Source organism: Cibotium barometz, chromosome 3 (assembly GCF_041138505.1).
Source record: "Cibotium barometz isolate CiBa-2024 chromosome 3, ASM4113850v1, whole genome shotgun sequence".
NCBI classification, from domain to species: Eukaryota; Viridiplantae; Streptophyta; class Polypodiopsida; order Cyatheales; family Cibotiaceae; genus Cibotium; species Cibotium barometz.
Window position 1 is genome coordinate 31,902,684 of NC_141048.1, and position 24,987 is coordinate 31,927,670.

Here is a 24,987-nt window from a genome sequence, read left to right on the forward strand (position 1 = left end):
CCTAGATCCACATCACATCTATCCATTCACATTACATCACATCCATTCAGATATCATCATATCACATTCACATCCATTCACATCTCATCGGATCCATTCACATCTCATCACATCCATTCACATCCATCACACACATTCACATCCATCACATTCATTGCATCCACATCACACCCATTCACATCTCATCACACCCATTCACATCCATCATACCCATTCACATCCACATCACACCCATTCACATCCACATCACACCCATTCATATCCATCACATTCATTGCATCCACATCACATCACATACATTCCATCCACATCTATCCTTATCACATCACATTCATTCCATCCATATCACATCACATTCATTCCATCCACATTACATCACATCCACATCTATCCATATCTCATCACATCTCATCACATTCATCCACATTACATCACATCCACATCTATCCATATCTCATCACATCTCATCACATTCATCCACATCCATCCATTCATTCACATGCACATCTATCACTTCACATCTCATTATCATCCATTTATATCACATCACATCCATTTAGATATCATCACATCACATCCGTTCACATCTACCCCGATCCACATCACATCTCATCCATTCACATCTACCCCGATTCACATCACATCTTATCACATCCACTTTTAGTACAGTTTTCTACCTTCGATACCGATGGGACTTTTATAAGTTTCTGCCAATTGCTTGGCGTAGTTAAAGGTACTTTTTCTCGATGGATATTTTCATATTCTTTCTCAAATTTCTCAAGTGAAATATATTCAATATTCTTCTTTTTGAGTAAAAGATTCATGGGATTTACAAAAATCAATTCTACCCATATTTCCCAATAAATTTAATAATGCTCAAAATTTCACTTTTGATAAATACTCATAATTTGAATTATGCCAAAAATTCCTCTTTTACCATTTAATTTCTTAGATCTCAATTATCATGGGAGTTCCTCTTTTTTGCATAAAATAAATTTACCAAAAAATTTATCTTTTTCCATTTAATTACTTGATTCTCAAATATCATGGGAATTCCTCTTTTTACATAAAAATATATTTACCAAAAAATTCCTCTTTTTTCATTTAATTACTTGATTCTCAAATATCATGGTCGATATCTCCAGATAAAATAAAGAAACAATTGGTTGACTATATTGTTTCTGACATCCATTTAGGTTTTATGTGTAGAATTCCTGCAAAAGGGGAGCTAAGTTTGAGTATTCATCTAGAGGGGATGTTGTGATTGAGTTGGATAGAGATAGGAGGAAAGCTAAGAACTAGAGTAATTGGGAGAATGCCAGGCTAGAACACATGATGACTATGATGGCTTCCCCCTCCTTAAACTCTTTCCCTTTGGAAAGAGGAGTTTTTTCTTTATCTCACGAGATCTCTGAGGGTTCCAAACCTAGTATTAGATGCCTTAATGATAGCAGCTCTATCAGAATGTGATCTTGTGGCAAGGGCAAGTGATTTTGCTAATTTATGTTTATGTGTTTAATGATTACAAAGGAAGATCCTCTCTATGGAAAGATCTTTTGGACATGGAGTTTTCATCATATTTTTGTGTTATTGAGGACTTCAACAACATGGTGTGTGACAGAAAAGATAGGTAGGGACCTAGCTCTATGGTGAGGAGATTATGGTATACCTTCTGTGAGATAAATGGTAGCTTAAGGATGCTTGGTCTTTAGGGCCTTGGGCATTTCAGGTGGGCCACACATATATTAGCTTTCAATATGCCCCTTCAGTATGCCAACACTACCTCTAGATTGGATAGATGTTATTTTTCTCATGGAGTAGTATGGATTCCGTGTTCCCTTAGGTGCTCAGTATGGTATGATCACGTGATATCTGATCACTTTCCCCTGTGTGTTGACTTTCACTAGTCGAGCTCTTCTAATGTTTTCCCTATAGGAAGCAAAAGACTCCTTATTATCAATAATTAGCTACTCAAGGATGTTGAGTTTAAAAATAAAGTCTCTCAACATATCTATATGCTCAATGTAATCTGATGAATGGCATCCAAAACCCTTGGGGTACTTGTGTGAACAAAATGCAAGAATCCGAAATCCTTGGGGTACTTTTGTGAACAGAATGCAAGAATCCCTCAATCTTTTTGGAAAAAAATCTTACTCAAGAAAGGAAAGTATCCCTCTCAAAATGTAAAAGGGATCTCTTGCTTTGAATGAAAAGAAAATCTTGAGAATTTCCTCTAAAAGGGATCATGAGAAATGGTCTAAGTTAAGGAAAAAGCAAGAGAATCTTATTTTGTTGCATGTTAAGAAAGCCAAACTACTGGCCAGGAAACACTTCTTTAAAGTAAATGACTATGATCCTAAATTCTTGTTTGATTCCCTTAAATAACAACAAAGAAATGATTTAATCTGTTAGATATAAGATGAGGCTAGCAGAACCACATTTGACCCTGATTGAATGGCACAAATCATGTTGAGTTTTCTGGGCAAAATCATCAGCTCTGAGGAAGTACAATCTAAACAAGTTTAGGAGGCTCAAAATAGTACGTTGAACATTAGGGAAAAACGGAGCTCATTTTGGGGCCCTGTAAGAAATTCACTATTTTTCGATTTATTTCTCTCCTAAAAGATCTCAAAAATAATAAAATATGGAAACGTGGCTCAGAACTGTCAGTAAGGACCACTGAACTGTCAGTTCAGAAAAGAATAAGATAATCTTTTGTCTAACTAACACGATTTTGCATTAAATATCTCCTTAATTTTTTTTGTTTCTCGAAGATTTCGCATCTCTTTTGACGACGTGTGCAGGCCTCTCATAAAGAATCCATCACTGAACTTAATGATTGTATGGATACCGCCACACTTCCACAATTCATGTTACAAAAAGACTATGAGATTGACAAGCCAACTTTGCAACCTCAGAAGCACAAAAATGGCCGATACTAGTGAGTTACAATCTCAGAAGAAGCGATTATACCATCTTCACATCGACTTAGAAGAACAATATGCTCCAGCACAAAAAAGACGAAAGGATACGGTGCTAAATGCTCAACAACGGGAAAATATGAGAAGAGAAGGGCTCCAACATATTGACTTATGGTGTGATGGAAGTATATATCCAAAATGTCTAGTAAAAAACTCTACACCTCCATTTGTCAATCCAACCACACTACTGAGGTTTGCGGGCGATGGACAAAATGGACTTCTTGGTTATATTTCAGCACAGTCTGCATTTGCAAAAACATATAAAACAATGTACCTACAAGAAAAGGGAGCCAGGATTCAAGAGATAGCTATTCGAGCAAAATTAGAGCAGCAGTTGCAGAATGAAATTGAGGAGCATTCAAAGAGTAAAAAAGAGTTAACAAGATCAAGAAGGAAGAGAACCATGCTTGGAGACAGACAACGAAGCAGGAAGATTAAAAACATTGCAAATTTGAAGGCTAGGACTGGTGGATGCAAGCAAAGAATTCAGGAAGCAAGGTTAGTTTGCAATTTTTTATTTTTTAAACTCAAAAATGCTCTCAAATGACTATATCTATTTTGTCCATTAATGCAAAATAGGATTGGAAGTGTTGAATAATATAGGCATATTGTGTTGTTACTATATTGTTACTATAGGAAATTATTGAAGCCTGCTAAAGAAAATATGGATCCCAACCTTCTTCCAGTTAAACAAATGAAAGGTTTGATTGAAGAAAAAAAATACAAAACAATCAAACGCAATGTTGTAGAGGACTTTATATCCAATAATCAAGTTGATGGTACTACAATCCAAGAGGCTCTTGATGTTAGTGGAGTTAGCAGGAAGGGATATAGTTCGATTTTCCATGCGATATCCCCAACTTTGAGAGATCAAAGGATTAAACGAGTTTTACTGCCAAATCCAGCAACAGTGTGGAAGATAAGAGGTCATTTGAATGAAAGTATAGATGAGTTTATTGGACCATATATCCATATTGAAGAAATATTTCATGGTGCTAAAGGAACCACTGTGTATGACCCTTGGAACAATATATTTGTAGATCTACAACAACTTCAAAGAAGAATGGTCGAGCTTTATGGAATAACATTTGAAGAGTGCAAAGGCATTTTGAAATTTGTTATCAAACTGGATGAGTGTGAGGTTGTAAAGGAAAAGAAAATGGAAAGGATTACTATCACATTGATGAATGGAGCACTTGATACATCATTGAATGAAGCGAGTTCGAAGTATTTTAGTGTGCAGTCGGAGAAACACATATGGTGGTTGGGCTCATTCCAGGTATGATCATTTTTTATTTCGTACTTGATTTTAGTCAATGTTTTCAAATCTTTTATAGTAAGACTTTTGTTTTGTATAATCACAGGTAAAGACAGAAGACCATGAAACACTAGATTGGGTGTTTCACCACACGGAAATACCAAGAATAATTAAAAGACAAGTGCAAGGAGAGAATCTCCATGTTGCAGGAAAAGGTGATTTTCAAGTAGAGTGGCATATGGCGGGGGATCTTAAAACACTTAAGTGCATGTATAACGTTAGTAAAGGAGGTAACTCAAAGTCTCCTTGTCTTTACTGCAAAGAATTAGCTCAAGTAATGGATTCCAAATGGTGGAAGAGAGCACCTAATAGAGATAAAGTTGACCCTGACTTCAAGGCCATTCTTGACATTCCACTATGTAATGTTCACATATGCACATTGCATGCTCTATGTCGAATTCTTGAGAAATTGGTATTTTTGTATATTGGATTTGCTTGGAAACTCCGTCCCGAAAGAAATAGAAAGGATGCTCTTCATGCATTGGAAAAAGTGTGATGCATGAGACCAAGTAACAATGTATTTCTTTAAATGAGTGGGTAACCTTCCCTGACTACAAGTCAAAACATAGGATGTAGAAGCAGCCAAATGAGCATGCAAAAATGTGTGTTAAGTGGCAACAAACATGAAGGCTATAAGAAAAGATACAACGAAGAAGCAAAAGATGCAGCAAAAGCCTCGCATATCAACAATTCATCACACTACCCATTTCTTAAAACAAAAAATTGTTGTTAAAAATCCTAATTTCTCGAAAAATTCTTGTAACCAGCCTCTGAGACCAATGGCGTGCCCAAGTTGGAAATTCACCCCTCATTTAGAGCCAAAGTAGCATTAAGGGGGCCAAGTCCCAAAGTAGCATATGGGCCAAAGTTGCTCATAGCACACAAGGGAATGTAGAAAGTAAACAGTTAAAATCATTTTGTAAAACTATTATCCAACCACCTTAAGCAGCCCAAAGATTTGGCACCAAGGGGGGTGTTGAGAAAGTGGTGCCAAAGTGCACAAAAGGGAGTGAGGAAATAGAGGAAGAGTGAAAGCCTAAAAAATGTACCCAATCTAGCATCAAGGGGGGTGTTGAAATGAGTGAAGTCACCTAGTCAAAGTTATCCCACACGATAAGACATCATGTACTCTCCTCATATTAAAGGGGGCCATTTCAAGCAATGAAACATATCACTTGCACTTATCTCAAGTTTCTCTATGTGTCCAAGATAATTTATCTTGGAGTCTAAGTAACTTGAGTGAAATTTAATAAGCACGTGCATACACTCATCATCATGAGTTCACTTAGGTATCACCCACCTTAGATTAGTCATGTTAATTATGTTGTCATTAGAGTAAGATTAGCAACTAATTAGATAGTTGTCTTGTCTTTAGGAGAGCTCAATCCATACTTCTTAAGATTAGCAACTAATTAGATAGTTGTCTTGTCTTTAGGAGAGCTCAATCCACACTTCTTAAGATTAGCAACTAATTAGATAGTTGTCTTGTCTTTAGGAGAGCTCAATCCATACTTCTTAATACAAATTATAGCTGCTATATGCATTCTTTAATAATTTGAAGTGGATGTATTGAATGGATGTTGATAACCAATTCTTTGATCATTTGGAGTGGATGTATTGTGAATTGATGTTGACAACCTTGTGTTTAGAGACATGGCATCATCAAGCCTAGCCCCACTACTCTCTATGCTCACAAATGGTTGTACTCAAAGTCTTAAGTGGTGGTGCTGTACAGTATGGAGGTCCTTTGCTTCTCAGACTTGCCCAATATTATCATGTCACACTATGAAATATGTAAGCTTGGCCTGATTTGTGATTGGGGAAACAACATGTTGGAACCCTTCATAAACATCCTAGTCAATAGCGGCCCACACAAAGAGTTGGAACATGTTGGAACCCTTCATAAACATCCTAGTCAATAGCGGCCCACACAAAGAGTTGGAGTTTGTGAGATACCGCCCGTTTGAAAAGATGATGCATTGTTTCAATCCCATATTATCATCACATTAATATCTGAAGTTATTGTGAATGTTGGAATGTCACAAGATAACTCCAAGATAATTAATAACTTTTACAAGGGTAGTGATAACTAAGAAATATTTGGAATATTATCACACTACAAGGGGGGCCGGGTCACGACACCTATTATGACGACCACACACTTGGAAAAAATTACGCCCCTTGAAAACCCTTACACACTTGGAAAAAATTACGCCCCTTGAAAACCCTTACAAAAATCAAGGGGGGCCAGGTCACGACACCTATTATGACGACCACACACTTGGAAAAAATCACGCCCCTTGAAAACCCTTACAAAAATCATTGCATTGGACTTGTGTCATCGTAAAAATCATTGCATTGGACTTGTGTCATAATAAACATTATAATAAGCATCACAGAAGCCAGTACTATGATGATTATTATGAGGCTTTGGGCTAAAAAAACTATAGAATTCATATTAAAAGGTTTTTTTTGGGGAAATATATATTATATTATATAAGGGCTATTACATCATGACCATCCTTTCCTCTATCAAAAGTTACCCATATACATCTAATGATTTCAAAACTAGACAAATTGCACATTAGTCTTCCCTCATACATGTTCAAATAATTTTAATTATGTGTTTAAATAAATCTTGAAATAGAGCACATATTACATCTTCAAAATACAAAATGCCTCCAATGAAGTTGGAGAATAATTTTACTAATCAAAACATATAATGCCATGTACTGGTGGCAAATCATAGTTTTTCAGATCTAACAACAAAATTCCATCAAGCATAGTGTTGCGGGTAGCTCAATAAGATCATCTAGCCTCAGCCCCATCATCCCTGTTCTCGGCCAACCTCTCTCGAAGCAATGTGGAGGCTTTTCGTCTCCCTTTAAAATGACACTCTAGATAAGAGATTTCCAATGTGATGTATATGGATTCATCCACATGTGACCTACTAGCATCCACTTCCTATCCTCTTCCTATCAAACCTTCACCCCTCTCTGATGTATATGGATTCATCCACATGTGACCTACTAGCATCCACTTCCTATCCTCTTCCTATCAAACCTTCACATATACTAAACACATATATAAGCTACGTGAGTATCATCCATATACTAAACACATATATAAGCTACGTGAGTATCATCCATATACTAAACACAAATATAAGCTACACGAGTACAATGTACTAAACACATAAACAAGCTACGTGAGTATCATCAATATACTAAACACATATATAAGCTACACGAGTATAGATGAATGAGACTCAAGAGCAATAGAATGTGCTTAAGAGTCACCACATAGGCATAAACATGAAAGCAATGTAAGATGGACACAATGCTATGCAAAGTAGAGAGTATGTTCCACAAAGGACCACTTAGTATATTAAGCACTAAAGCAAGTACACAAAGTATGTACTCTACTCTCTCCACTTAGCTTGTGAATGAGTAGAAGAGCCTGTCTATATAGACTGATAAGGAGGAGGCACCTAAAGGCCTAGAATCACTCCACTTCCCCTAAGATCTCTCACCTGACTCACCTAAAAGGTGATGGCTAGAATCACTCCACTTCCCCTAAGATCTCTCACCTGACTTACCTAAAAGGTGATGGCTAGAATCAGGGAGTCACCTACTTGACTTACACACAATAATCAAGTAAAACAAGTGTCTTCTAACCTTAGACCAGTTATTATAAGGTACCAATAAGGATTTCCCACAAAGGTTTACACTAAGGAGGATGGATGCTAGACAACATAGATTCTAATATTTTTCACATAAAATGAAACATTTGTATTAGATATATCTGAAATCTAATGGTGACAAGATACTTCTCAATCTTGTTTGACCATGCTCTGAGTACTTACTTTAAGCCATTTATGGTCTGAAATGAATGGTAATAAGATCCTTCTTGATCTTGTTTCACTATGTTATGGGTGCTTGTTTCAAGCCAGACAAGGCTTTGTGTAACCTGTATATAAAATTTGGATCACTACAAGGAGAGAAGAGTGAAGTGGCACTTGTACCGACGTTTTTTTATTGATGGTTTTAAATTTATTGACCACTATACAACTACTGGTAGCATCACTAGTACATATTGCTAGTCCAACAATCTTGCCACCAATGATGATTGTACCAATGAACTTACCAATGCTTGTACCAACGATTTGAATTTGTAAAAAAAACACGGGGTAGACTAGGGGCATAATTAATATGTTCTAGTTTGTCCTAGGTTGAGAGAGAGAGAGAGAGAGAGAGAGAGAGAGAGAGAGAGAGAGAGAGAGAGAGAGCTAAAAGTAACAAGCCACAAGTTTTGCATTATATTCAAAATTAACTATACATTAAGGCATCCTAAGATGCCAAGTTAAAGTGGATCGCCAAGTAAGGAAGGTTGACCACAAGGTCAAGAATGGTAAAACAAAGTTAAGAGAATGACCTTGTTTTTTTCCTTGTGAAATATTTTGGCTCTGTGCTTTTGTGTCTGTGCAAACAAGGTCAAGAATGACATACAAATTAAATGAGGAGACACAAAAGCACAAGGGTGAAAACATTGCAAAAGGGGAAAAACACAGAGTGATTGATGGTTGGCTAGTCGCCATAGCTACTCGTCCTCATCCTTCCCCATCATCATCCTTGTCCATCATCTTCATTATCTTCACTCTAGATGTAAAGAAAACAATTAAATATCAATTGCTATCACATGGCAAGAAAAGATATACCAATGATATGATTTAGACTGTGATCAAACAAAAATAATATATTTGTACCTCATCATGCAACATGTGTTCATTAAGGTCCACACTATTCTCATGGAGCCATTTCCATAAGTCGGATTGATTGTGATTAAACCCATACGCATACTCATCCTTTGTTGGTGAATGAACAACAACCTCTTTCTATATATCAAGTAAATGAAGATAATTTTAACTTAATATAATAAAAAACATATTAGACTTAAAACATAAAAGAATTCAAATAAAAATTTTACTCACAAAGCGTGCTATGAATGCCAACTTTCCTCATCACCCGAAGTGGGGAAGCACCCCACTTTATCATCCTTATTTCGCTTGCTTCTAAGTGTTGTTCACTTGGACATGGTTTCTCATAAACCATATTTAAGGGCATGTCTCCACTCTCACATAGAACATCCATCTAGCTTTCTCTTGTGTTTTCATGCCTTCACTCTCGGGTAGAACATCCATCTGGCTTTCTCTTATGTTCTTGTGCACACCTACTGACATATCATCCACCTTTATCCAACTCTTAAAATAATAAGGGATCCCTAAATTAACTAATTTGTGCATCCTTGCCATAACTTGCTTCCCCTTAGTATCGAAAATTATCCCTTCTTCACTATCCACACGATAAGATAAGTTCCTGGGCTCATAATGGGAAATGGGTAGGGCTTACTTAAATCTGATTGGATGATACCTATCAGAGGCATGCATTGGTGGATTTGTGTCTGAGTCAAGTGATTGTGTAGATCTAGTAGAAGACCCATCAAAACACAAACAACCACACCCAACGCCACTACTTCGACGAGAAGGTTGCCTCTCTATTATGCTTTAAGAGGCAGACCCATGTTGTCAAAGTGGAGAGGATGCCATGGAAGCTGGAACTCCAGAGGGTGGAGCCTAGGCCATGGAGGGTGGAGTATCTCAAGAGGATGGAGCCACAAATGGGCTAAGGATAGCAGATGGGTTGGGTGTGGTTTGCCTACTCTCAAAATCACACCCTACATGGCTACTAGGATAAGTGTGCCATGGAGGTGTGGATTCTAAGCTAGGAGGCATGGAAGGGCATGGGGTGGTTAGGGTTGATGGATTGATTGGGGTGTGTGCACACTAGGAGTATGAGGAGGGAACTATGCCATAAAAAAAGAACATAGATTAAAATTATCTCACATGCAAAAGACATCCCAAATTTTTTAATGGCTAATAACTGCATGATCAACCGCCATCATCACGACATCGTGGATCATCAGTTTGACCCTTCAAAAAGAAGATAAGTTTACGATTTAAAAAAAACCCAAAAAACATAAAACAAACAAACAAACAAACGTTTGTTCTAAAAATTTGGGTGTAATGCTACCTCCATAAAAGGGTGTTCGTATAGTGATTATTGTCATGAGCCTTATGAACTTTTTGGAGCCATTCGTATGGGCTTCCATGATTGGATCGTCATCTTTTTTTTTTTCACAAGTTATCATTGAAAAAATCTTCACCAAAATCAAACATTTGTAAAAACCTTCACAAACGTATTTACGCAATCATTATCAACAAAATATTTTCAGTAAAAAAAATTGTAAGTTGCCAATATGAGCAAGCATGTGTGATGCATGAGACCAAGTAACAATGTATTTCTTTAAATGAGTGGGTAACCTTCCCTGACTACAAGTCAAAACATAGGATGTAGAAGCAGCCAAATGAGCATGCAAAAATGTGTGTTAAGTGGCAACAAACATGAAGGCTACAAGAAAAGATACAACGAAGAAGCAAAAGATGCAGCAAAAGCCTCGCATATCAACAATTCATCACACTACCCATTTCTTAAAACAAAAAATTGTTGTTAAAAATCCTAATTTCTCGAAAAATTCTTGTAACCAGCCTCTGAGACCAATGGCGTGCCCAAGTTGGAAATTCACCCCTCATTTAGAGCCAAAGTAGCATTAAGGGGGCCAAGTCCCAAAGTAGCATATGGGCCAAAGTTGCTCATAGCACACAAGGGAATGTAGAAAGTAAACAGTTAAAATCATTTTGTAAAACTATTATCCAACCACCTTAAGCAGCCCAAAGATTTGGCACCAAGGGGGGTGTTGAGAAAGTGGTGCCAAAGTGCACAAAAGGGAGTGAGGAAATAGAGGAAGAGTGAAAGCCTAAAAAATGTACCCAATCTAGCATCAAGGGGGGTGTTGAAATGAGTGAAGTCACCTAGTCAAAGTTATCCCACACGATAAGACATCATGTACTCTCCTCATATTAAAGGGGGCCATTTCAAGCAATGAAACATATCACTTGCACTTATCTCAAGTTTCTCTATGTGTCCAAGATAATTTATCTTGGAGTCTAAGTAACTTGAGTGAAATTTAATAAGCACGTGCATACACTCATCATCATGAGTTCACTTAGGTATCACCCACCTTAGATTAGTCATGTTAATTATGTTGTCATTAGAGTAAGATTAGCAACTAATTAGATAGTTGTCTTGTCTTTAGGAGAGCTCAATCCATACTTCTTAAGATTAGCAACTAATTAGATAGTTGTCTTGTCTTTAGGAGAGCTCAATCCACACTTCTTAAGATTAGCAACTAATTAGATAGTTGTCTTGTCTTTAGGAGAGCTCAATCCATACTTCTTAATACAAATTATAGCTGCTATATGCATTCTTTAATAATTTGAAGTGGATGTATTGAATGGATGTTGATAACCAATTCTTTGATCATTTGGAGTGGATGTATTGTGAATTGATGTTGACAACCTTGTGTTTAGAGACATGGCATCATCAAGCCTAGCCCCACTACTCTCTATGCTCACAAATGGTTGTACTCAAAGTCTTAAGTGGTGGTGCTGTACAGTATGGATGTCCTTTGCTTCTCAGACTTGCCCAATATTATCATGTCACACTATGAAATATGTAAGCTTGGCCTGATTTGTGATTGGGGAAACAACATGTTGGAACCCTTCATAAACATCCTAGTCAATAGCGGCCCACACAAAGAGTTGGAACATGTTGGAACCCTTCATAAACATCCTAGTCAATAGCGGCCCACACAAAGAGTTTGAGTTTGTGAGATACCGCCCGTTTGAAAAGATGATGCATTGTTTCAATCCCATATTATCATCACATTAATATCTAAAGTTATTGTGAATGTTGGAATGTCACAAGATAACTCCAAGATAATTAATAACTTTTACAAGGGTAGTGATAACTAAGAAATATTTGGAATATTATCACACTACAAGGGGGGCCGGGTCACGACACCTATTATGACGACCACACACTTGGAAAAAATTACGCCCCTTGAAAACCCTTACACACTTGGAAAAAATTACGCCCCTTGAAAACCCTTACAAAAATCAAGGGGGGCCAGGTCACGACACCTATTATGACGACCACACACTTGGAAAAAATCACGCCCCTTGAAAACCCTTACAAAAATCATTGCATTGGACTTGTGTCATCGTAAAAGTCATTGCATTGGACTTGTGTCATAATAAACATTATAATAAGCATCACAGAAGCCAGTACTATGATGATTATTATGAGGCTTTGGGCTAAAAAAACTATAGAATTCATATTAAAAGGTTTTTTTTTGGGGAAATATATATTATATTATATAAGGGCTATTACATCATGACCATCCTTTCCTCTATCAAAAGTTACCCATATACATCTAATGATTTCAAAACTAGACAAATTGCACATTAGTCTTCCCTCATACATGTTCAAATAATTTTAATTATGTGTTTAAATAAATCTTGAAATAGAGCACATATTACATCTTCAAAATACAAAATGCCTCCAATGAAGTTGGAGAATAATTTTACTAATCAAAACATATAATGCCATGTACTGGTGGCAAATCATAGTTTTTCAGATCTAACAACAAAATTCCATCAAGCATAGTGTTGCGGGTAGCTCAATAAGATCGTCTAGCCTCAGTCCCATCATCCGTGTTCTCGGCCAACCTCTCTCGAAGCAATGTGGAGGCTTTTCGTCTCCCTTTAAAATGACACTCTAGATAAGAGATTTCCAATGTGATGTATATGGATGCATCCACATGTGACCTACTAGCATCCACTTCCTATCCTCTTCCTATCAAACCTTCACCCCTCTGGTTTGGGAAATCTGCATTCAATTGATCCAACAACATAATATTTTCTTTAGGGAAGTCTAGTAGATCCAACAATATAATATTTTCTTTAGGGAAAGTAGTAGATCCAATTCATTAATATATCAATAAAAGTGATGTAACAAAGATCTTTCATGTGGCTCAAGGTAACAATGTCACTAGAGTCCTTCATCATTGCATCCGTGTTCTTGTCTATATATTAGAAGAATCTCGGATCTCATCCTATGTGTAATCCCATAAATTACTAGACCACGGTCTAGAAGGTTGGTCTGTAGACTTGAAAAAAACATATTTTGAAATAAAGTTTCCCAACAAGCACCCTAGGGTGCAATAGAAAAAAGCATGGAGGTGAAGGTCTCTTATTGGAAATGAAGAGCTCGAGGAAGATCATAACAACATGGAAAAACAAAATATATAAGATGATACATAAGCATTACATGTATACATGGCTACATTTTAGACATCATGTATACAACAAGGAAAATGATCATTGGGTCAGAGCATAAGAGTCCTATGTGCATAAGTCTTATGACAATGGGGTCACCACCAAGCGATATAAAACAAACAGGACTCCAGAGGGCTTCGAATCGCTTGGTAATGACCGCACGAAAAACATTATCATCAAGAGGCACAGTTGTTGATTCTTTTCCATAGAACAAGGGTTATCCGAGATTTACTTCAACTATTGTAACTTAAACTATTGTAACTTAACCAAAATTGAGTCTCATTTAGGAATCCATCAGTCCAGCCTAACCCCATCCAATCCCATGGGTTAGCCAACCGCCCAACTATTGTAGTGATAGGGTCCATTTAGAAATTTGGTTGTGTTTTTTCTCAGATACCAGGAGGAAAAGAGTTCCCAAGTCCCCTAACCGGCGCTTCAAGCAAACTTCAAGATAGTCACACCACTTACACACCCAATATGAAATTGCCTATTTCACAGATTCAGCTGTCTCTAAAATAATCTTTTAATGAAACCATAGTATCACTGATCATAATCCTCCAAAATATCAAGCTTGAATTATAATTTCCAATCATTCCTTCATCGGTGTACCTATGGCATCATTGGCAACTAGAACGCTCACCACCTGTTCACTCAGGGGCCTTTTCAATAGTTCCTAGCTCATAGTACCCGGCAATATAATCACATAAGAAAATCCAGATGGGCTCCTTGTTGAAGATCCGGAAGATCAACCAACAGATCCATATAAGAGAGCCATGGACTCATCCATTGAGGACCAGCAAGGCCAATCAACCAGATCCATGCCCGAGTTCAAAAAACAACTCTAACTCCTTATTCCATTTTCTTCCCGGATGCACGTGTGGGTATCTTCGGCGACCCAGAGCCCAAGCATCGTATCCAGTCAGCACCCTCTAGGCTCCTTCGCAGGTCACCTAGCGCTTCACTCATAGGCCACTTCCTTGGTCCCTCATCCACCATACCGGAAGCTCACCATTTAAATCGAGTCAAGACCTCGATCGACCTTGCTACGTGAGACGTCCTCTATTGACTCGCCGTCAACAACTGTTGCAACTTTATCACTTAGGTCTCCATGACCTCATTCACAAGATGGTCAAAATGCTTCCCCAGCATTCTTGACATAAAACAACCATTTAAAAACAGGTCAAAAATACAGTTTCTAATGAGCTCTCATCTTTCCACATTGTTCCACATCATTTCTTGTTATTCCACATTCTTCTGAATCAATTCACTTTGCTTATTCCACATCCAGTCATATCTATCCCCATCATCCTTCATCCATTCTCATGCTATCATATCATATTACATCTCATCACATCTATCCCCATCACATCACATCTCATCACATTCAATTACATCTATTCAGATCCTCATCACATCACGTCACATCCATCCTCATCACATCTCATCCATTCACATCTACCCATATCCACATCACATCATATCCATTCATATCTACCCCGATCCACATCACATCACATCATATCCATTCACATCACATCTCATCCATTCAAATCTACCTAGATCCACATCACATCTATCCATTCACATTACATCACATCCATTCAGATATCATCATATCACATTCACATCCATTCACATCTCATCGGATCCATTCACATCTCATCACACCCATTCACATCCATCACACACATTCACATCCATCACATTCATTGCATCCACATCACACCCATTCACATCTCATCACACCCATTCACATCCATCATACCCATTCACATCCACATCACACCCATTCACATCCACATCACACCCATTCATATCCATCACATTCATTGCATCCACATCACATCACATACATTCCATCCACATCTATCCTTATCACATCACATTCATTCCATCCATATCACATCACATTCATTCCATCCACATTACATCACATCCACATCTATCCATATCTCATCACATCTCATCACATTCATCCACATTACATCACATCCACATCTATCCATATCTCATCACATCTCATCACATTCATCCACATCCATCCATTCATTCACATGCACATCTATCACTTCACATCTCATTATCATCCATTTATATCACATCACATCCATTTAGATATCATCACATCACATCCGTTCACATCTACCCCGATCCACATCACATCTCATCCATTCACATCTACCCCGATTCACATCACATCTTATCACATCCACTTTTAGTACAGTTTTCTACCTTCGATACCGATGGGACTTTTATAAGTTTCTGCCAATTGCTTGGCGTAGTTAAAGGTACTTTTTCTCGATGGATATTTTCATATTCTTTCTCAAATTTCTCAAGTGAAATATATTCAATATTCTTCTTTTTGAGTAAAAGATTCATGGGATTTACAAAAATCAATTCTACCCATATTTCCCAATAAATTTAATAATGCTCAAAATTTCACTTTTGATAAATACTCATAATTTGAATTATGCCAAAAATTCCTCTTTTACCATTTAATTTCTTAGATCTCAATTATCATGGGAGTTCCTCTTTTTTGCATAAAATAAATTTACCAAAAAATTTATCTTTTTCCATTTAATTACTTGATTCTCAAATATCATGGGAATTCCTCTTTTTACATAAAAATATATTTACCAAAAAATTCCTCTTTTTTCATTTAATTACTTGATTCTCAAATATCATGGTCGATATCTCCAGATAAAATAAAGAAACAATTGGTTGACTATATTGTTTCTGACATCCATTTAGGTTTTATGTGTAGAATTCCTGCAAAAGGGGAGCTAAGTTTGAGTATTCATCTAGAGGGGATGTTGTGATTGAGTTGGATAGAGATAGGAGGAAAGCTAAGAACTAGAGTAATTGGGAGAATGCCAGGCTAGAACACATGATGACTATGATGGCTTCCCCCTCCTTAAACTCTTTCCCTTTGGAAAGAGGAGTTTTTTCTTTATCTCACGAGATCTCTGAGGGTTCCAAACCTAGTATTAGATGCCTTAATGATAGCAGCTCTATCAGAATGTGATCTTGTGGCAAGGGCAAGTGATTTTGCTAATTTATGTTTATGTGTTTAATGATTACAAAGGAAGATCCTCTCTATGGAAAGATCTTTTGGACATGGAGTTTTCATCATATTTTTGTGTTATTGAGGACTTCAACAACATGGTGTGTGACAGAAAAGATAGGTAGGGACCTAGCTCTATGGTGAGGAGATTATGGTATACCTTCTGTGAGATAAATGGTAGCTTAAGGATGCTTGGTCTTTAGGGCCTTGGGCATTTCAGGTGGGCCACACATATATTAGCTTTCAATATGCCCCTTCAGTATGCCAACACTACCTCTAGATTGGATAGATGTTATTTTTCTCATGGAGTAGTATGGATTCCGTGTTCCCTTAGGTGCTCAGTATGGTATGATCACGTGATATCTGATCACTTTCCCCTGTGTGTTGACTTTCACTAGTCGAGCTCTTCTAATGTTTTCCCTATAGGAAGCAAAAGACTCCTTATTATCAATAATTAGCTACTCAAGGATGTTGAGTTTAAAAATAAAGTCTCTCAACATATCTATATGCTCAATGTAATCTGATGAATGGCATCCAAAACCCTTGGGGTACTTGTGTGAACAAAATGCAAGAATCCGAAATCCTTGGGGTACTTTTGTGAACAGAATGCAAGAATCCCTCAATCTTTTTGGAAAAAAATCTTACTCAAGAAAGGAAAGTATCCCTCTCAAAATGTAAAAGGGATCTCTTGCTTTGAATGAAAAGAAAATCTTGAGAATTTCCTCTAAAAGGGATCATGAGAAATGGTCTAAGTTAAGGAAAAAGCAAGAGAATCTTATTTTGTTGCATGTTAAGAAAGCCAAACTACTGGCCAGGAAACACTTCTTTAAAGTAAATGACTATGATCCTAAATTCTTGTTTGATTCCCTTAAATAACAACAAAGAAATGATTTAATCTGTTAGATATAAGATGAGGCTAGCAGAACCACATTTGACCCTGATTGAATGGCACAAATCATGTTGAGTTTTCTGGGCAAAATCATCAGCTCTGAGGAAGTACAATCTAAACAAGTTTAGGAGGCTCAAAATAGTACGTTGAACATTAGGGAAAAACGGAGCTCATTTTGGGGCCCTGTAAGAAATTCACTATTTTTCGATTTATTTCTCTCCTAAAAGATCTCAAAAATAATAAAATATGGAAACGTGGCTCAGAACTGTCAGTAAGGACCACTGAACTGTCAGTTCAGAAAAGAATAAGATAATCTTTTGTCTAACTAACACGATTTTGCATTAAATATCTCCTTAATTTTTTTTGTTTCTCGAAGATTTCGCATCTCTTTTGACGACGTGTGCAGGCCTCTCATAAAGAATCCATCACTGAACTTAATGATTGTATGGATACCGCCACACTTCCACAATTCATGTTACAAAAAGACTATGAGATTGACAAGCCAACTTTGCAACCTCAGAAGCACAAAAATGGCCGATACTAGTGAGTTACAATCTCAGAAGAAGCGATTATACCATCTTCACATCGACTTAGAAGAACAATATGCTCCAGCACAAAAAAGACGAAAGGATACGGTGCTAAATGCTCAACAACGGGAAAATATGAGAAGAGAAGGGCTCCAACATATTGACTTATGGTGTGATGGAAGTATATATCCAAAATGTCTAGTAAAAAACTCTACACCTCCATTTGTCAATCCAACCACACTACTGAGGTTTGCGGGCGATGGACAAAATGGACTTCTTGGTTATATTTCAGCACAGTCTGCATTTGCAAAAACATATAAAACAATGTACCTACAAGAAAAGGGAGCCAGGATTCAAGAGATAGCTATTCGAGCAAAATTAGAGCAGCAGTTGCAGAATGAAATTGAGGAGCATTCAAAGAGTAAAAAAGAGTTAACAAGATCAAGAAGGAAGAGAACCATGCTTGGAGACAGACAACGAAGCAGGAAAATTAAAAACATTGCAAATTTGAAGGCTAGGACTGGTGGATGCAAGCAAAGAATTCAGGAAGCAAGGTTAGTTTGCAATTTTTTATTTTTTAAACTCAAAAATGCTCTCAAATGACTATATCTATTTTGTCCATTAATGCAAAATAGGATTGGAAGTGTTGAATAATATAGGCATATTGTGTTGTTACTATATTGTTACTATAGGAAATTATTGAAGCCTGCTAAAGAAAATATGGATCCCAACCTTCTTCCAGTTAAACAAATGAAAGGTTTGATTGAAGAAAAAAAATACAAAACAATCAAACGCAATGTTGTAGAGGACTTTATATCCAATAATCAAGTTGATGGTACTACAATCCAAGAGGCTCTTGATGTTAGTGGAGTTAGCAGGAAGGGATATAGTTCGATTTTCCATGCGATATCCCCAACTTTGAGAGATCAAAGGATTAAACGAGTTTTACTGCCAAATCCAGCAACAGTGTGGAAGATAAGAGGTCATTTGAATGAAAGTATAGATGAGTTTATTGGACCATATATCCATATTGAAGAAATATTTCATGGTGCTAAAGGAACCACTGTGTATGACCCTTGGAACAATATATTTGTAGATCTACAACAACTTCAAAGAAGAATGGTCGAGCTTTATGGAATAACATTTGAAGAGTGCAAAGGCATTTTGAAATTTGTTATCAAACTGGATGAGTGTGAGGTTGTAAAGGAAAAGAAAATGGAAAGGATTACTATCACATTGATGAATGGAGCACTTGATACATCATTGAATGAAGCGAGTTCGAAGTATTTTAGTGTGCAGTCGGAGAAACACATATGGTGGTTGGGCTCATTCCAGGTATGATCATTTTTTATTTCGTACTTGATTTTAGTCAATGTTTTCAAATCTTTTATAGTAAGACTTTTGTTTTGTATAATCACAGGTAAAGACAGAAGACCATGAAACACTAGATTGGGTGTTTCACCACACGAAAATACCAAGAATAATTAAAAGACAAGTGCAAGGAGAGAATCTCCATGTTGCAGGAAAAGGTGATTTTCAAGTAGAGTGGCATATGGCGGGGGATCTTAAAACACTTAAGTGCATGTATAACGTTAGTAAAGGAGGTAACTCAAAGTCTCCTTGTCTTTACTGCAAAGAATTAGCTCAAGTAATGGATTCCAAATGGTGGAAGAGAGCACCTAACAGAGATAAAGTTGACCCTGACTTCAAGGCCATTCTTGACATTCCACTATGTAATGTTCACATATGCACATTGCATGCTCTATGTCGAATTCTTGAGAAATTGGTATTTTTGTATATTGGATTTGCTTGGAAACTCCGTCCCGAAAGAAATAGAAAGGATGCTCTTCATGCATTGGAAAAAGTGTGATGCATGAGACCAAGTAACAATGTATTTCTTTAAATGAGTGGGTAACCTTCCCTGACTACAAGTCAAAACATAGGATGTAGAAGCAGCCAAATGAGCATGCAAAAATGTGTGTTAAGTGGCAACAAACATGAAGGCTATAAGAAAAGATACAACGAAGAAGCAAAAGATGCAGCAAAAGCCTCGCATATCAACAATTCATCACACTACCCATTTCTTAAAACAAAAAATTGTTGTTAAAAATCCTAATTTCTCGAAAAATTCTTGTAACCAGCCTCTGAGACCAATGGCGTGCCCAAGTTGGAAATTCACCCCTCATTTAGAGCCAAAGTAGCATTAAGGGGGCCAAGTCCCAAAGTAGCATATGGGCCAAAGTTGCTCATAGCACACAAGGGAATGTAGAAAGTAAACAGTTAAAATCATTTTGTAAAACTATTATCCAACCACCTTAAGCAGCCCAAAGATTTGGCACCAAGGGGGGTGTTGAGAAAGTGGTGCCAAAGTGCACAAAAGGGAGTGAGGAAATAGAGGAAGAGTGAAAGCCTAAAAAATGTACCCAATCTAGCATCAAGGGGGGTGTTGAAATGAGTGAAGTCACCTAGTCAAAGTTATCCCACACGATAAGACATCATGTACTCTCCTCATATTAAAGGGGGCCATTTCAAGCAATGAAACATATCACTTGCACTTATCTCAAGTTTCTCTATGTGTCCAAGATAATTTATCTTGGAGTCTAAGTAACTTGAGTGAAATTTAATAAGCACGTGCATACACTCATCATCATGAGTTCACTTAGGTATCACCCACCTTAGATTAGTCATGTTAATTATGTTGTCATTAGAGTAAGATTAGCAACTAATTAGATAGTTGTCTTGTCTTTAGGAGAGCTCAATCCATACTTCTTAAGATTAGCAACTAATTAGATAGTTGTCTTGTCTTTAGGAGAGCTCAATCCACACTTCTTAAGATTAGCAACTAATTAGATAGTTGTCTTGTCTTTAGGAGAGCTCAATCCATACTTCTTAATACAAATTATAGCTGCTATATGCATTCTTTAATAATTTGAAGTGGATGTATTGAATGGATGTTGATAACCAATTCTTTGATCATTTGGAGTGGATGTATTGTGAATTGATGTTGACAACCTTGTGTTTAGAGACATGGCATCATCAAGCCTAGCCCCACTACTCTCTATGCTCACAAATGGTTGTACTCAAAGTCTTAAGTGGTGGTGCTGTACAGTATGGAGGTCCTTTGCTTCTCAGACTTGCCCAATATTATCATGTCACACTATGAAATATGTAAGCTTGGCCTGATTTGTGATTGGGGAAACAACATGTTGGAACCCTTCATAAACATCCTAGTCAATAGCGGCCCACACAAAGAGTTGGAACATGTTGGAACCCTTCATAAACATCCTAGTCAATAGCGGCCCACACAAAGAGTTAGAGTTTGTGAGATACCGCCCGTTTGAAAAGATGATGCATTGTTTCAATCCCATATTATCATCACATTAATATCTGAAGTTATTGTGAATGTTGGAATGTCACAAGATAACTCCAAGATAATTAATAACTTTTACAAGGGTAGTGATAACTAAGAAATATTTGGAATATTATCACACTACAAGGGGGGCCGGGTCACGACACCTATTATGACGACCACACACTTGGAAAAAATTACGCCCCTTGAAAACCCTTACACACTTGGAAAAAATTACGCCCCTTGAAAACCCTTACAAAAATCAAGGGGGGCCAGGTCACGACACCTATTATGACGACCACACACTTGGAAAAAATCACGCCCCTTGAAAACCCTTACAAAAATCATTGCATTGGACTTGTGTCATCGTAAAAATCATTGCATTGGACTTGTGTCATAATAAACATTATAATAAGCATCACAGAAGCCAGTACTATGATGATTATTATGAGGCTTTGGGCTAAAAAAACTATAGAATTCATATTAAAAGGTTTTTTTTGGGGAAATATATATTATATTATATAAGGGCTATTACATCATGACCATCCTTTCCTCTATCAAAAGTTACCCATATACATCTAATGATTTCAAAACTAGACAAATTGCACATTAGTCTTCCCTCATACATGTTCAAATAATTTTAATTATGTGTTTAAATAAATCTTGAAATAGAGCACATATTACATCTTCAAAATACAAAATGCCTCCAATGAAGTTGGAGAATAATTTTACTAATCAAAACATATAATGCCATGTACTGGTGGCAAATCATAGTTTTTCAGATCTAACAACAAAATTCCATCAAGCATAGTGTTGCGGGTAGCTCAATAAGATCATCTAGCCTCAGCCCCATCATCCCTGTTCTCGGCCAACCTCTCTCGAAGCAATGTGGAGGCTTTTCGTCTCCCTTTAAAATGACACTCTAGATAAGAGATTTCCAATGTGATGTATATGGATTCATCCACATGTGACCTACTAGCATCCACTTCCTATCCTCTTCCTATCAAACCTTCACCCCTCTCTGATGTATATGGATTCATCCACATGTGACCTACTAGCATCCACTTCCTATCCTCTTCCTATCAAACCTTCACATATACTAAACACATATATAAGCTACGTGAGTATCATCCATATACTAAACACATATATAAGCTACGTGAGTATCATCCATATACTAAACACAAATATAAGCTACACGAGTACAATGTACTAAACACATAAACAAGCTACGTGAGTATCATCAATATACTAAACACATATATAAGCTACACGAGTATAGATGAATGAGACTCAAGAGCAATAGAATGTGCTTAAGAGTCACCACATAGGCATAAACATGAAAGCAATGTAAGATGGACACAATGCTATGCAAAGTAGAGAGTATGTTCCACAAAGGACCACTTAGTATATTAAGCACTAAAGCAAGTACACAAAGTATGTACTCTACTCTCTCCACTTAGCTTGTGAATGAGTAGAAGAGCCTGTCTATATAGACTGATAAGGAGGAGGCACCTAAAGGCCTAGAATCACTCCACTTCCCCTAAGATCTCTCACCTGACTCACCTAAAAGGTGATGGCTAGAATCACTCCACTTCCCCTAAGATCTCTCACCTGACTTACCTAAAAGGTGATGGCTAGAATCAGGGAGTCACCTACTTGACTTACACACAATAATCAAGTAAAACAAGTGTCTTCTAACCTTAGACCAGTTATTATAAGGTACCAATAAGGATTTCCCACAAAGGTTTACACTAAGGAGGATGGATGCTAGACAACATAGATTCTAATATTTTTCACATAAAATGAAACATTTGTATTAGATATATCTGAAATCTAATGGTGACAAGATACTTCTCAATCTTGTTTGACCATGCTCTGAGTACTTACTTTAAGCCATTTATGGTCTGAAATGAATGGTAATAAGATCCTTCTTGATCTTGTTTCACTATGTTATGGGTGCTTGTTTCAAGCCAGACAAGGCTTTGTGTAACCTGTATATAAAATTTGGATCACTACAAGGAGAGAAGAGTGAAGTGGCACTTGTACCGACGTTTTTTTATTGATGGTTTTAAATTTATTGACCACTATACAACTACTGGTAGCATCACTAGTACATATTGCTAGTCCAACAATCTTGCCACCAATGATGATTGTACCAATGAACTTACCAATGCTTGTACCAACGATTTGAATTTGTAAAAAAAACACGGGGTAGACTAGGGGCATAATTAATATGTTCTAGTTTGTCCTAGGTTGAGAGAGAGAGAGAGAGAGAGAGAGAGAGAGAGAGAGAGAGAGAGAGAGAGAGAGCTAAAAGTAACAAGCCACAAGTTTTGCATTATATTCAAAATTAACTATACATTAAGGCATCCTAAGATGCCAAGTTAAAGTGGATCGCCAAGTAAGGAAGGTTGACCACAAGGTCAAGAATGGTAAAACAAAGTTAAGAGAATGACCTTGTTTTTTTCCTTGTGAAATATTTTGGCTCTGTGCTTTTGTGTCTGTGCAAACAAGGTCAAGAATGACATACAAATTAAATGAGGAGACACAAAAGCACAAGGGTGAAAACATTGCAAAAGGGGAAAAACACAGAGTGATTGATGGTTGGCTAGTCGCCATAGCTACTCGTCCTCATCCTTCCCCATCATCATCCTTGTCCATCATCTTCATTATCTTCACTCTAGATGTAAAGAAAACAATTAAATATCAATTGCTATCACATGGCAAGAAAAGATATACCAATGATATGATTTAGACTGTGATCAAACAAAAATAATATATTTGTACCTCATCATGCAACATGTGTTCATTAAGGTCCACACTATTCTCATGGAGCCATTTCCATAAGTCGGATTGATTGTGATTAAACCCATACGCATACTCATCCTTTGTTGGTGAATGACCAACAACCTCTTTCTATATATCAAGTAAATGAAGATAATTTTAACTTAATATAATAAAAAACATATTAGACTTAAAACATAAAAGAATTCAAATAAAAATTTTACTCACAAAGCGTGCTATGAATGCCAACTTTCCTCATCACCCGAAGTGGGGAAGCACCCCACTTTATCATCCTTATTTCGCTTGCTTCTAAGTGTTGTTCACTTGGACATGGTTTCTCATAAACCATATTTAAGGGCATGTCTCCACTCTCACATAGAACATCCATCTAGCTTTCTCTTGTGTTTTCATGCCTTCACTCTCGGGTAGAACATCCATCTGGCTTTCTCTTATGTTCTTGTGCACACCTACTGACATATCATCCACCTTTATCCAACTCTTAAAATAATAAGGGATCCCTAAATTAACTAATTTGTGCATCCTTGCCATAACTTGCTTCCCCTTAGTATTGAAAATTATCCCTTCTTCACTATCCACACGATAAGATAAGTTCCTGGGCTCATAATGGGAAATGGGTAGGGCTTACTTAAATCTGATTGGATGATACCTATCAGAGGCATGCATTGGTGGATTTGTGTCTGAGTCAAGTGATTGTGTAGATCTAGTAGAAGACCCATCAAAACACAAACAACCACACCCAATGCCACTACTTCGACG